This window comes from Rhineura floridana, chromosome 5 (genome assembly GCF_030035675.1).
Source record: "Rhineura floridana isolate rRhiFlo1 chromosome 5, rRhiFlo1.hap2, whole genome shotgun sequence".
NCBI lineage: Eukaryota > Metazoa > Chordata > Lepidosauria > Squamata > Rhineuridae > Rhineura > Rhineura floridana.
Window position 1 is genome coordinate 124,144,105 of NC_084484.1, and position 15,406 is coordinate 124,159,510.

Sequence of the window (15,406 nt, forward strand, 5' to 3'; positions counted from 1 at the left end):
TGCCTGACAACCCACAGACCTGATGTAAGGAAGCATGACTGCTTAAAAGCATCTACGCATTCATTCCCAGTACTTTTGTAAGTAATCAGCACCACTGGAAGGGGCGATCACTCTAGTGAAGCTAGTGAGGATTTCATAGTAATTGTTTTGTGGCCTGCCAAAGTGACTTCAGAACCACCTGAGGCCATTGAAAATGAGAAACAGCAACATTATGCTCTTCTTGTTAACAGGGCTTGACTCCAAGCAAGGGAGTTGTGATTCTTTCACTTCTACCAAACAGCAACATGCATACAAAATAAGTATATGTATCTATACTATGTTGTACTTTGCTTTCATCATGATAGGTGTTTCAAATACTTTTTTTTTACTTCAACAATATATATGTGTGTAGCACAGCACTACTAGTGTTATATAGCATCATTTATATAAAGCGAAGTAAAATCCTTTTACAGTGTAGGATTCAGGTCCTCTTCCCACTTTAAGAGAGGCAATTCAGTGCATTTCCAATTATTTTATTTATTTAATAGGGAAATCCTAATCATGTTTAAGTACCACTGGGTTCAAGAAGGCTTATTCCCTGATAAGTGTATAGCTTAAATGTTTGCTAAATATTTGCATGAACTGATGATTCCACTCCAGTGTTTTCCTGGCTCTCAATACCACCATCCACTTGCTTGAGAATCCCAAGGTAGTACTGCTGATTGAGGTTAAAAATATGAACGCTTCTCCCTAATTTCAATCATAGATTGATTTCAGCATTTGTTGCAGAATTTCATGCTATCATGTTTTAATGAAGAACTTTCAGTGCCCTTATCAGCTTGTTTTTCTAAGAATAAGTAATGCACTTAATTCATACTACCTAGGAGGAGAATGTGAATTCATCCTTCTCTGGTGAGGCTAGCAGTCATAGTGTATCCATTTTTGTTAAGCTTCACACTCACTCACCCAGCCACACACTGACATGGCTTGATGATATTGGTCTGTACTAGTGAACCAGGCTTTGGCAGTTGCCTACTGAGGTCCATTACGTGGTTGAACATTTTTTCCCTTCCCCAGATCTGTAAGAGCAAACACTAGGATCTTCTGTTTCTAGATAGATCTGGAATTCAGCAGTGACTCTAGCCTCCAAGGATCATGTCCTGCTGGCCTAAGTCAGGATACTGTACCTTTGGTAGATAAACTGACAACTCAAAGCTAAAGGATCAATGTGTTCATTTATTTGTTTGTTTGTTTATTATTTGATTTATATACCGCCCTTCCTCACAGCAGGATCCAAAGCACCAAAAACACTTTAAAACATCATAAAAACAGACTTTAAAATACATTTAACAAAACATCAGTTTTGATCAAACTGTGAAAAATAGAATATTTAGATTGCTTCAGAAATAAAGTATTACAACGTCCAACAATACTATAGAACATTTCATTTAAAAACCATATTGGTGCTGATTTTAAGTGAGCCCGTTCATCTCCAGATCTCCATGGTTCTTTCTGCTTGTTAGTAGCTTCCTTGAAAGACTAGTTAGTTTTTTTAAGAAACACAGGAAGGGAAAGGCATATTTAAGTGCATGTTTTCATCAATTTTAGCACAGGGAACAGGGGAATTAAGTCAGGAGCAGGGATTTTAATGTAGAATCAATAAGCTATGAAATCCATTAAACTTTTCAGCTCTATTTTCTATCTAAACATGGAGACATCTAGCAGTGCCTATTCCAACTATTGTGGCTATAATAGGAAACATTATGATGCAGCCTACATTTTCCCAGCTTCCTGCCTTCATTTAATTAGGTTGGTATTTGGTGAATCTTACTAGATGCTGCTAATATCCCTAAGTAACAGATTCTATAACTAGGTATGTGTGAAATTCATAGTTGTATGTTTCATCACAGATTATACTGTATCAACCTACTTGTGTGTATGAAGCTAATTCTGTATATAGCAGCAGGGAAGACAAAGAATGACATCTGCCATTATTGAGACAAGGCCAGAATGGCTATTGGTCATGGGTTAGATACAGCTTTGAAACAATTTTATCTTGCCTACCAAATTTTCATCAATGTACAGCAAAAAGCTTAGGTACAATTTCACTTTTAAGGAAAAGGGGGAAATGTTTTGAAATTGCAAGAAAATCTGTATTTTATACTATACCTGTCTTTAGATTTTCTTTGTAATGTTCCAGATGGGAATATGAAGATTTCCCTCATCCTAACCCTTAATTCTGATATGGACTCACTCTGTCCTGCATCTCATTCCTCTAACATTCTTCAGCTAGGATAATTGCTAAGATTAATTCCAGAATAGAGCATGCACACAGTTTGGTACAGCAAAATGTTCTTCCAGTCCATTTGCATAATCTCTCTCTCTCACACACTTTATAATACTGACGGTTACAGATAAAATACTGTAAAAAAAGAAATCTGGATGTGACCATATATACCATTGCATCAAGATTATTTTCAGGTGAGTTGTTCCTCATGTGTATATGCACTACTCTGTATTAAGAAAATACAGAAAAGGGTGATAGTCAATGTCATGAACCTGTAGTGTTCATGAGTTATTAAAAATTTAATAGCAATACTTTGGCTCCAGTAAGGGACTCTGGGAGACGGTTACAGTTGGAAAAGACAAGCCTTTGCCAATTTGCAAATCTGAGTTTCACTTCCCAGCTGAAGATGGTTAGAGAAGCCTTAACAAGCTGCACCTGTTTATCTTTGCTGATTAGCAAGTGCCTGGTACCCAAGGTCATCCTTGGCCTGTACAGTTTGGAAAACACAGTTGGGAGGGGGGCCTGAAGGCGCGAAAATGTGAGAAACATCGAGAAGAAAGTTACATCAGCCAATTCCTGATTGGTCAATTAATCTTGGACCGTTAGGATCCTTTTCCTTTAAGTATAGGGTTAGAGACCCATAGCCTTTGTTCTCTGTTCTCTGCCTATGCTGACTGGCATCAGAGTTCCAAACCTTTCTGCCTTATGGTTCCAGGGGTTGCTTATTGGAAGGCAACCTATGTCTGGTTCCATTGTTTTATGTTGAACATCCATCTCTCTGGGGGGAGATGCCACTGCAACCAACTACCTCGTGTGTAAGTAGTTAGGTGAGTTTAGTTGTTATTTTCTTGTTGTGTGTATGAATTCTCTTGTAAGAACCTAAACCCCTGTTTGGGTGTATGGTCTTAAAGGATTATTTGCTGCTATATTTTATGTGCACTTATATATCTTAATAAAGCTACTTCTATTTAACCTGGTGTGTTCATTGAGAGAAAGGGTGGTTCTGGATTCAGTACCTTGACCAATCTCAGTCACTAACTACCAAAGAGGGTTAAGATGTTAAAGGCTTGGATTTTAAGTGTTAAACCAGAGGTGCCTGGCAAGGAGTGTAACTGTGACTCTTGCCTTTTAGGACCTTGGTTTTATATATCTTCTGGGCTGAGAGATCCCCTGGCTCTGAGTGGACCAGTATACAGGGGTGGTGGCAGCCTACCTTCTACCTTGCAGGGTTGTTGTGAGCGTACACAGCCTTGGCAAGGGTGAAGTAATAGCTTTTTGGTTCCAGTCTCATTTCCCTAAGGGTGGGGGTCTGAGTCTGATGCATGAACCCAGTACCTTGGTGGTCCGGGGGTCATGACAGTCAATGCAAGCCCTGCTCAGAGCAGACCCACTGAAATGAATGAACCTAAGTTAGTTATGTATATTAACTTCAATGGGTCTGCTACTCTGAGTAGGACTAGCTATGAATACCACACACAGAAAGAATCTTGAATATGAGATCACAATGGGTTTGATTTTTTGCTGTGGTCTTAGTAAAGTACAATTGCACATCAGTATTGTGTGTGTGTAAAGACACACATGGAATGAAAGAAATGAATGCTGCAGCAAGCAGTCTGTGCACAGTGCTCTGCAGATAAAACAATGAAGAATTCCTAATAGGTCAGTTCCACTTATTTATTTATTTATTTATTTTATTTTATTTCATTTTTAAACCGCCCATAGCGAATAGCTCTCTGGGCGGTGTACAAAAGATTAAAAGTACAGAAATACAAAATATCACAATAAATAAACTGAAACAAAGAGATTTAAAATTGTAACATTAAACGCATTAATATGCCTGGGAGCATAGCCAGGTCTTAACCTTGCGCTGAAAAGATAGAAGCGTCGGCGCCAGGCGTATTTCTTTGGGGAGGCTATTCCACAATTCGGGGGCCACTACAGAAAAGGCCCTAGATCGAGTAACTGTCCTCCGGGCTTCCCGATGGGTTGGTACCCGGAGGAGGGCCTTAGACGCTGAGCGAAGTGACCGGGTCGGTTCATAGCGGGAGAGGCGTTCCACAAGATACTGCGGTCCCACGCCGTGTAAGGCTTTATAGGTCAAAACCAGCACCTTGAATCTGGCTCGGAAGCAAATAGGTAGCCAGTGCAAACGGGCCAGAACAGGTGTTATATGCGCTGACCGGCTGGTCCTCGTCAGCAGTCTGGCTGTTGCATTTTGCACTAGCTGAAGCTTCCAAACTGTCTTCAAGGGCAGCCCTACATAGAGCGCATTACAGTAATCCAGCCTAGAAGTTACCAGAGCATGAACAACTGAGGCGAGGTCATCCCTGTCCAGATAGGGGCATAGCTGGGCTACCAACCGAAGGTGGTAGAATGCATTCCTTGCCACCGTGGCCACTTGCGCCTCCAGAGACAAGGAAGGATCGAAAAGAACCCCAAGACTATGAACCTGTTCCTTCAAGGGGAGTGTAACCCCATCTAGAACAGGGTAAGCATCCACCATCTGGGCAGGGAAGGCATTCACCAACAGTGTCTCAGTCTTGTCTGGATTGAGTCTCAGTTTATTAGCTCTCATCCAGTCCATTATCGCGGTCAGGCAGTGATTCAGCACATCCACAGACTCACCTGTAGAAGATGAAAAGGAGAAATACAGCTGCGTGTCATCAGCGTACTGGTGGCAACGCACTCCAAAACTCCTGATGACGGCACCCAGAGGCTGCATGTAGATGTTAAAAAGCATGGGGGACAAAACCGACCCCTGAGGGACTCCACAATGGAGAGTCCAAGGAGTCGAGCAATGTTCCCCAAGTACTACCTTCTGGTGACGATCCGCCAAGTAGGAGCGGAACCACTGCCAAGCAGTGCCTCCAACTCCCAACTCCGCGAGTCTCCCCAGAAGGATACCATGGTCGATGGTATCAAAAGCCGCTGAGAGATCAAGGAGAATCAACAGAGTCACACTCCCTCTGTCCCTCTCCCGACAAACGTCATCATACAGGGCGACCAAGGCTGTTTCAGTGCCAAAACCAGGCCAAAACCAGAAACAAAGCCACATCATTTGGAATTGGTAGAAAATCTGGAGAGAAATTCAATAGTCCTGGCACAATGTCCATAAGGCAACCAGTCTGAGGGGAAAGATATGTTTACAGCCCAGCCAAGTCCATCATCTGAGAGAACACAGTGGCCTCTGACCATAGTGAAGTTGGCCATCACTCCACTATTGTTCTAATAACCCACAAGGTGTGGGTTAATGGTGTTAATGTTCAAGCAAAAGGTGTTAATGTTCAAGCAAAATATTTTTGTTACTGCATTTGTTACATTTTTGGTGCAACCTTTAAATCCTTTCTCTTGCTGCTGTTGCTGCTGCTGCTGCTTGATAAATCACTATAGAGAAACCAAGTAACTGAAAGCAAGCATTCCTTCCTTGTCTGCCCCTTCCAATGAAAATATTCACCAAGGTAGCTAAAAACACTACTCAAGGCAAGTCATCATACACCCTGACTGCCTTTGTCATTGTGTCACTTCCTTGACATTTGCCCTGATTTTCCTTTCCTTCAATTTTCTGCACAGTTGCACAGAAAACAAGATAGGTTGGTGTCCCACTCTCTTCCTCACTCATGCATAAACTTTAGAAATAATATCCTTGCAGCTCCAGAAGTGGCTTGTTACTCTGTCTTCTCCTCCCCTTCCCCCATCTCTTGACAGCAGCAGAGAACCAGCACTATGTTATCTGCACTAACAATGGTTATTTTTAGGATTCTCAAGGATTCCATTTAAAGGGAGTTTAATTGACCAATTTTCCCAGTTAAAATCAGTAATTTAAGGAATGAGGTTTTTCTATCAGAGCCAAGCAGGCCCAATTGTGTGGCAATGCTACTTATCATCATCACCTTGAGGAATGATGTGTACACTCCATTTTATAACTGTATCGTGTGTATAACACTGACATTTATTGTCTCATGCTTGCTAGAATTTTCTTTTATTATTTACCTAAAAAAAATATCTGTGAATCTGATGCTCATATTTGAAAAACAGCCCTGCAGAATGAAGTACTCAATTTAACCTAAGAACAACTGCCGAGGGACTCGTCCTCCTCCTTTCAGGCATCCTACTGAAGTCAAGGAATAAGGAATTTGAAAAGTACCACCAGAAGTATGGGAAAGCAATGAATGCTTTCACATTCTCTCTAACCACTGTCTTAACCTGGTTGTGATATTGCACAGATTAAGTACTCAGGTCTACAAACTGGCCATGATCAAGACTCTGTTACATACAAAACTGTACAGGCACAGAGAGACCGAGGCAGTGGCTGGAGATACATATTTTACTAAGACTGTGTATCTTCAGGTACACTATGTAGTGCAAATGAGGGGGCACATTGGATGCCTCACACCCTAATGTTCATTGCAATGCAATTGCACATCAAGATACAGTCACTCTGTATACAGAATTCCCAGTCTAGTAACGGATTCTGCATATAGAAACTGCCTCCTTGCATATATTTCCTTTGTTGGATCTGAATGTTTATGTTTTGTACCATTTACCCAAATATGCATTATTTTAACCTAAATTATTTACTATAGCATAATGCAGATATATTGTAGGTAGATTCCCTCTGTCTTATCTGTAATACAGCACTTCTATATTGCAGTTATATACAGCAGTTACTTCTTGATGAGAGCCAGTGTGGTGTAGTGGTTAGAGCGTTGGATTACAATCTGGGAGACCAGGGTTCAAATCCCCACACAGCCATGAAGCTCACTGGGTGATCTTGGGCTAGTCAATGCCTCTCAGCCTCAGAGGGACGCAGTGGTAAACCCCCTCTGAATACCGCTTACCATGAAAACCCTATTAATAGGGTCGCCGTAAGTCGGGATCGACTTGAAGGCAGTCCATTTCCATTTTACTTCTTGAGCCAGCATCAATAACATATGCACATGCCTCAAGAATTAATTAAATATTCAAAGCACAGAAGACACATGTTATCAGCTATGTTCTGTAAAAAGGACTAAAATATCAGTATTTTAGTACTGGTCAGTACTAGTTATTTCTCACATTTGTACACTCTTTGTAGTCCAAAAAGCTCAGACTGACTTCAAAATGATTCATTAGAACATAAGAAGGTCCCTTCTGGTTCAGACCAAAGGTCCATCTATTTCAGCATTCTGTTCTCAACAATGGCTTAAGATGATGCTTAAGATGGCTAACCCGATGCCTTCACAGGAGGTCTCCTATCTAGAAAGCAATCCAGATGCAGCCCACTTAATTCCAGCAACGAATCTGTTTCTCATACCTCTGAACCATTCTCCAAGCCTGCTTTTTCTATGCACCATCCCCACCCTAAGCTATTAACTCTAATATTTAAACTCTGCCCTATCGTTACTGGAAGTCTACCTGCATTAAAAAGTCATTTTTTCTTTCATTCCTTTCAAATATTATTTAAGATAGGTTTCATTAGACTAATCTCATGAAGATTCCGAAATGACCCCTGAGATTAAAGGGGAAATGAGAAAAATGCTGTCTAGAATTGATGCTTATTGGTTGCAGGCTAAATTTGTGCAGTGAGTTTAGACCAGATTCCAGAGTTCTTGCAAATTCTGCCTCAGTTTGAATTATTTACAACCTGTGGATTTATATTCAGAGATACTCCATAAAACTCCATTCAGATCTAAGTCTGTCTTATTTACTGTGAGACCACTTTTCCCCCATTCTATCTGAAACCATTTTGTATTGGGGGGGTCTCCTTCTCCCCCTGCACTGCTGCTCACTCAAAGCAAGCCTCAAGCTGTACTCTTTTTTTGTATGATTGAATTGCAGTGAAACAAAGCTGAGATGCCCAAGAAATATCAATAAATCGCTTATTCATGTATTTTATGCAAATACATATTTACCTTCTGTTTCAAGTGGTACTTCAGAGACAAGATGTAGAAAGGAGCATATTACTGCTACAGAATTTCTGCTGCCAATTTTTTTTAAAAAAGACCCATTATAGTACCAATGTTGCAAAGCAGCACACAAAGACTATAAATATAAACCACAGGTAGCTAATGTGGTTGGATTTTAATTCTCATTGTTCCTGGACACTGGCCCTGTTGGCTGATGAGCCAAGCCTCTGAAGGGCCACATGTTCGCGATTCATGGTCTAGATAACACTAAACTAGACAAACGAATGGTCCGATTCAGTCTACAGCAGTTTCCTCTATCATTCCTATGTCATCTAGTTGTGTTGAATAGCCCAATGTGGTGCCTCCAATAGTCTGAACTACGCAACACCTGAAGGCACCATATTGGCTACCCTTGCCCTAAACACTCCTATTAAGGAGCAAGCCTTATGATATCCTGGGGAGTTTACTGGGCTGATTTTTAATTAATTTAAACAAATGATGAGAACTCTGACAGAAAAAGTCCAAAAGGGGTCTGGTTTTTTCTTTTCTCTTTTTACACTTTAAACTCTCAATTCTCTCTGACTGTTTTGTGTATTGCCATGAAAATTTAGAGGGTTGTTAAGCAAGTGTTTCTGAGTTCAGAACTATAAGTTTTGTAAGGTTTTGTTTTAAAATGAGCTTATGGGAAGGATCAGAATGGCATGGGGGTATTTTCAATTTAACATTGCGGAATGCAAAAAATCCATACAGACTATAGTATACAGCTACTCTTCTGGCTGTATAATAATGCATTCATATAAACTCTTATCTTTATAATATTACTATTTTAATATAATCAATATAAATTGTGTGAATGAAAAGACTGAGTAGATGGATGAGTCGATGCCAAGACTGGCAAAGAGAAAAAACAGGTAGCTGATGGCTATGGTCTTAACATCAGATGAAAGGAAAACAACATTCCCTGAAAGATGAAACTGCATATTTTGGGAAAGCTGTGCCTGTTTGCCTAGAGGCACTCTGATAAGGACAGAGATCATGACTTTTGGTCACATACTGAGAAAATTCCATGTAATTCAAAGGATATCTGCAAGCAACGTATTTGTCCAGTTGTCACATACAGCAAGTGACCAAGCAGACTATAAGAACTTTGGAGGCAGAGCTTCTTTAGGGGCAAAAACTTCTGTAGCACCCCAAGGAGCAGTATGAAGCTTCACCATCTCTCTGTGCTGCTAGGCTGACCACCAAGATGGGCCATGTTCACACCATACATTTATTCCACTATTGTTCCACTTTAAACAGTCATGGCTTCCCCCAAAGCATCCTGGAAAGTTGTTGTTTGTGAAAGGTGCTGAAAGTAGTTAGGATACCCCTGTTCCCCTGACAGAGCTACAATTCCCAGAGTTGTCTGGGAAGAAGAATTGATTGTTAAACCACTCTGAGAATTGTAGCTCTGTGAGGGAAATAGTGGTCTCCTAACAACTCTCAGCAAACTATCATTCCCAGGATTCTTTGGGGGAAGCCATGACTGTTTAAAGTGGAATAATAGTGGGATAAATATATGGTGTGGATGTGGTCTTAGATACAGCAACAATCTATGGCAACTGTCAGGACCGGCTCCAGGAATGCCGGGGCCCTTGGGCATCAGCTTGTGCCCCACACACACACACCCACTTACCTGTCTGCTGTCTTTTACCATTGCCCTTAACGGAAATGGTGGCCGTGGTTTCCCTAAGGGGATGATGCCTCCGCCACCATGTTTGTTGATGGCACGCGTGAGTGCTATGAGCATGCATCTCTGCCATCAACTAAGATGGCAGCAGGGGCTTCAGTACCTTAGGGAAACCGCGGCCGCCATCTTCATTAAGGGCAATGGTAAAAGACAGCAGACAGGTAAGTGGGGCGGGGGGGGCCCGCATATCGTGGAAGGGGAGCAGAGGGGCAGCTGAGGGGCCCCTATAGCTCCAGGGGCCGTTGGGCCAGTGCCCCACCTGGTCGCCCTTTAGAACCGGCCTTGGCAACTGTATTCCTGCAGAGAACGTATGTATGTGAGAGCTCTTGAACAGATGAAATTAATGAATTGCTTTGGAAACAGGTGCCGTTGCCTTGGTCTATGTGCAGTCCACCTCTGATCCCAAATTGCATTCATGACAATATGAAGAACATATGTCAGCAAATTATACTGAGTCCAGGCAGGCCGCATTATGACTTTCGTGGGCCCTAGGCACTTTTGCCTTCATGGGCCCCTTCCTCCATAAAAAAAATTTAAAATTATATTTTACGACTGCGTTGGTATAAACACAAATATAATCCAGGCTGGATTATATTCATTTTAATACCAACACAGTCGAAGTATGTATCTCGCTTATTGCGAGAAGTAAACTGCACTGATGCTAAGTGGGCATCCTATCCGCCATCATTCAGTTGGCGCCTATGGCCAAAGCCATATTGGCCATACAGTTTACAGTCACTAAGCTTCTCACTATCGTACAAAATAATAGTGCATATATCAAAGTGTTCTCCATTTTGATTATTTAAAAGGTACTCACAGTACTCTTTGATCCTAAAAGTTCATTTTTTTCTTCTGTTTTTAAAAGAAATTAAAACATTTTTGTGGGCCCCTAAAAGTATTGTGGGCCCTAGGTACTGTCCCTTCTGTGCCTAATGGATAAGTTGGCCCTGACTGAGTCTGACCACTGGTCTATCTAGTTTGGTACTGCCCATTCTGATTAGCAGTGGCTTCTTAAGATGTCAGGCATAGGGGGATTTAACTGGAGATGCCAGGGATTGCACCTGGAGCTATGTGCACTCAAAAGATGGGCTCTACCACTGAGCTATGGGTATCCACAGAGGACTACAGCAACCTAGGAGCAGAGCTTGGAAAAGTTACTTTTTTGAACTACAACTCCCATCAGCTCAATCCAGTGGCCATGTTGGCTGGCGCTGATGGGAGTTGTAGTTCAAAAAAGTAACTTTTCCAAGCTCTGCCTAGGAGCCAGTGATACCAGTCTGTGCTAGCCACAATGGACAAAAGTGCAGGAGTACCGCATGGCATCAGCTGCTGTGTGGATCATGCCCTACCCCTCCTTATCATTTGCCACCCATTGGTGGTGGCTGATAAGCACAGAGACAATCCGGGTCCTTTGCTGTTGCTACTTGGAATGGCAGCACATTGTTGCATGGGTGGCAGCTGCTGCTTTAAAAAAATGTTACATTTTACTTGCAAAGTGTTTTGTATGTTGAGAATTGAAAGAGAAATGCAGACCTGTCTGAAGATGCATAACCCAATTAAGATAACATTCTATTTAATCCTTCTTCCCTTTTCTAGCCAAGTTCAAGAGACAGCCAAGAACATCATGTTTCTTTTATCCAGGGAACATCTAAAGGAAACACAATATGCCTTTCTTCATAATGCCGTTTCACAAGCTAATTTTTCCATCCTATATTTTAATTCCTTTCCCAAGGGGCATGCAGAGATGCAGTCTCCCCCATACTAACAGGGTGATTGGAGGGCCTCACAATGGGTTCCCCTGGGATTCTTTTATCCATGCAGGTTGGCTGTTTAATTAATACACACACACACGATTCTGAACTGCCAGCTGATGGAAACATATTTTTTCTTTTTAAATATTTTTTCTATCTTTTTAAAATCTTTTTCTGTGGATTTTCTCCCCTTTTTGATTGAAATTTGGCGGAAAGCATTCCTTTTCCTCCTCACCATGACTAATTAAGTCATGCAGCTACTCCTCCATGATAGCACTGACCTCTAATGAGGATGTTCCTTTGAATGCATGTCTCATCCTTCCTCACACAAAACTAAATGGGCCACACTTATTCTACTTAATCAATGCATCCCACTGATTTACTGGACAAAATGTATTCTAAGACCTGGATGATGACAATCTTCTTCCCCCCCCCTTCTTCTTGAGTCTATGTGGTATTTTCGTACGCACTATATCCAATAATCAGCCTTTGTATAATAAATAGTCTATTGTTATTCCATTTCTATGCACTTCTACCAGGAAATTCTCAGAAGCAGGGATCCAGGTCTATAAATTGTTATACATTTTTATTAACTGAGGGAGGATTTTATAATGATTCTCTTTGTCCATTAGCATGACTTCTCACATTGCAAATTTTGTAAAGTGAACAAACCTTTACCAGGTTGTACCCCAACGTTGTATGTCTTCAGCAAGTAATTCTGTGTTCTAATGGGAAAAAATGCATTTATATTGACCAGGCTTTGTATAAGTGGTGCAGAAAATAATATTTAAATGATGTAACTGAATATCCTTCAGTTTATTCCACAATTAGTTTGACTATTCTTCTTAAATATTCTGCCTTATTGGCAACAGAAATTATAATAGCTGCCTGCCATTCTTAGTGGTATCCCATAGTCTGAGAAGGTTTTCCAGTATTGATCTGCCATATTCTAACAAGGTGCTCTCATTAGATAGTGTCTAGTGTTCTCTGAATAAAACTCACTCTTGCAAGTTTGCAAAATGAAAAAGAGGCAACAGCTTTTGTTTGCACATCTGTGTTGAGTTCTGTTCTGATAGCACAAGAGGGAATCACTACAACCAGACTCCCGCTTCATGTGGGGGACTTAGCTGTGTTCATCAGTACAGAGCAAGAGTCCTTTCAATGTGCTCTAAACTTGCAGATGGGGTCATGGATGCTGTACATGGCTCTGGAGGATGAGGCTAACCCATGCTGCCCATGCTCTTTCACATATTATTTTAACCGGGGGAGGGGGAACCCCTCTACTGTGACACTGAAAAGCCTGAGCAGTTTGAAAACTGGAGTACCAAAATCACTAAAGTGAACCATTGTGGGTTTGACAGTGCCAAAAAATATGACTAATCATCCTAACCAGGCTCTGCATGTATATATTGTTCTACACCACTTTGATATTTATATGAGTTGGTAGTATGTATAAATATATAAGATGGTGGTACATGGTGAATTCACCAGTAGTGCACCTATGGGTGGGGGAGAAATTCAATTCAATTTGCATTTAAAGGCAGATTTATCAAGTTTGCACTTTGTGAAAGACTATGAGAACCAAAACACAGCTTATCCTAATTTTGTGATGCAGTTCTCCAACCACACACTGTTTACAAAAATGCATATATTAGGGGGAAATGTGCATTAAAATGAACAAAATGAAAATAACATACAAAAAATACATTATATTAGGTGAAATTGCTCGCAAAATTGTACGTTAGTTAAAACTGCATACAAAAATGTGTTTATTAGGACAAAAATTAACACTAAAATGCTGAAGAAGTTTCATAAATTTTGTTTCTGCTACTTTCCTCAGACAGGGGACAGGAAATTCTGACAGTTGACTATATCTTGTGTCTCACCTGTTCTTAACACCAGTCAGAAAATGCTAATGTTACTCAGAGGGATATGAACAGGTGACAAGTAACAAAAACTTCATGTGAGCCAAATCACTGGAGAAATGTGGAGAGCTGAATTTGAGACTGGAAAATGAGAAATGGAGAGGACCGAAATCAATAGATCCTTCCATTCCTAATGCACCACAGAATGCCTCAATGCTTCTTTTGACTGCTTGGCTGGACATAATCTCCTTTGTATTTTTAATAAAGTCTTGGACTTTGCAATTAAGCTTGAACTACAAACTCTTCAACTGCAAATGATGGGCTGATATTAAAGCTGATTTTAATGTTATGTGGTAGATGTTCATATCACAGAGGGTTACTCTCCAAAATGTTTATGAGACTATTAGGAAACATAAAAGTCTGTTACACAATAAAAGGAACACCTAGAAATTTTTATAAAACTTAACAGTGAGTGGGTAGGGGAGGCACTGCTGTGTTGCTGAATTAAAGAAATCCCTTTTCTTCACTCTCTTTTATCATTTTTAACAGGAATGATACTGCTAGAGTCTAAAGAAATTCTCATTTTCTTTGTCATGAGTTCTTTGTAATCCATATCTTGTAATGCATATCTTTCTTGTAACATGACATATGGACCAGTTGACAACCTGCTATAATACTGATCTAGGATGTTGCAGAAACAGGGAACAGAAAGTAACAACCAACATCCACACTGAATTCTGTATGGCACATTCCTCTTTCAGAGATGGGCGAAGCACCAGAGAGGGTAACAGCCAGAAAGAGCAAGGGGAGTAATTAATCATATGATCTCAGGTCAAATGGAAGTCTTTGTGTTCACAGAACAAAGCTTAGGTCTAGTCTGCACATGCAGGAGAAAGAGGTTGGACTCATAGACTGAGGAGTTTGAGGTGACAGAATTCTGGACTGTATTATTACTTCACACTATAGGTTGGAATACCATTTTTGAGTGCTTCACCATGTAACAAACTCCATGCAATTAAAAAGCTAGCACACCCAGGAGAAAAGTTCTAGCGCAGCCCATTTCCTTCTGTGCTTGTTTTCTGCTTGCAGAGACGATTTTATGTATATACATATATACGTATGTATATGTATTATGTATATACGTAAGGTTTTGCCCTTGCGTGCTTCATGCACCACCTCCACTCCCCAGCACCAAAAACACACACAGGCACCCCCAGGCACTCCTTGCCATCCCTTCTAGGCAGCTTACTGGCCTCCTGCCTGCCCAGGCTGCTGCTACCACCACACCACCTCAACTGCGTATCTGACTCTGGTGTTTTTGTTGCTGCCCGCTCACCCCCCATTCATGTGCTCACCTACCCCATCCCTTTGCCCTCCTCGCCACCCTTGCTTCCCTCACATCCTCCCCTCACTTGCCATCCTGCCACCATGCCCCACCCCCATGTGTGGTACCTTACAAAAATATTATATAGTCAGAAAACCTGCCATCTGTATATAGTTCAGTCTACCACCATTTTGCATTGTATGTGGCAACCAGGCCTGTTTAGCAAGGGACTACTGGGCAGATGAAAGAAGCCTTGCTTTCCTACAACTGGAAATGCAATCCCAGGCAGATCACACTCTGGGTAGCAAATCCTAAAACTGTTATCACACTGAAAATTTTTGTCACTTTGCAGTGGCAGGGCCTCCCAAATATTTTTATCATTCTCAACAGAGACTTATTGAGCTCCCTCTGAAACATTCCAAGTGATAAGACGCTCCCACATCTGTAGGCAAGAAGAACCATTGTTCAACAAACACCCAGAGAACTTCTGGAAATTCTCATCTTTGCCCTCAAACCAGATTTCAAAATATGACCCCAGCTGTCATTATCCTGCCAGATCCAGACTAGCAACTTCTAACCTTAGCAT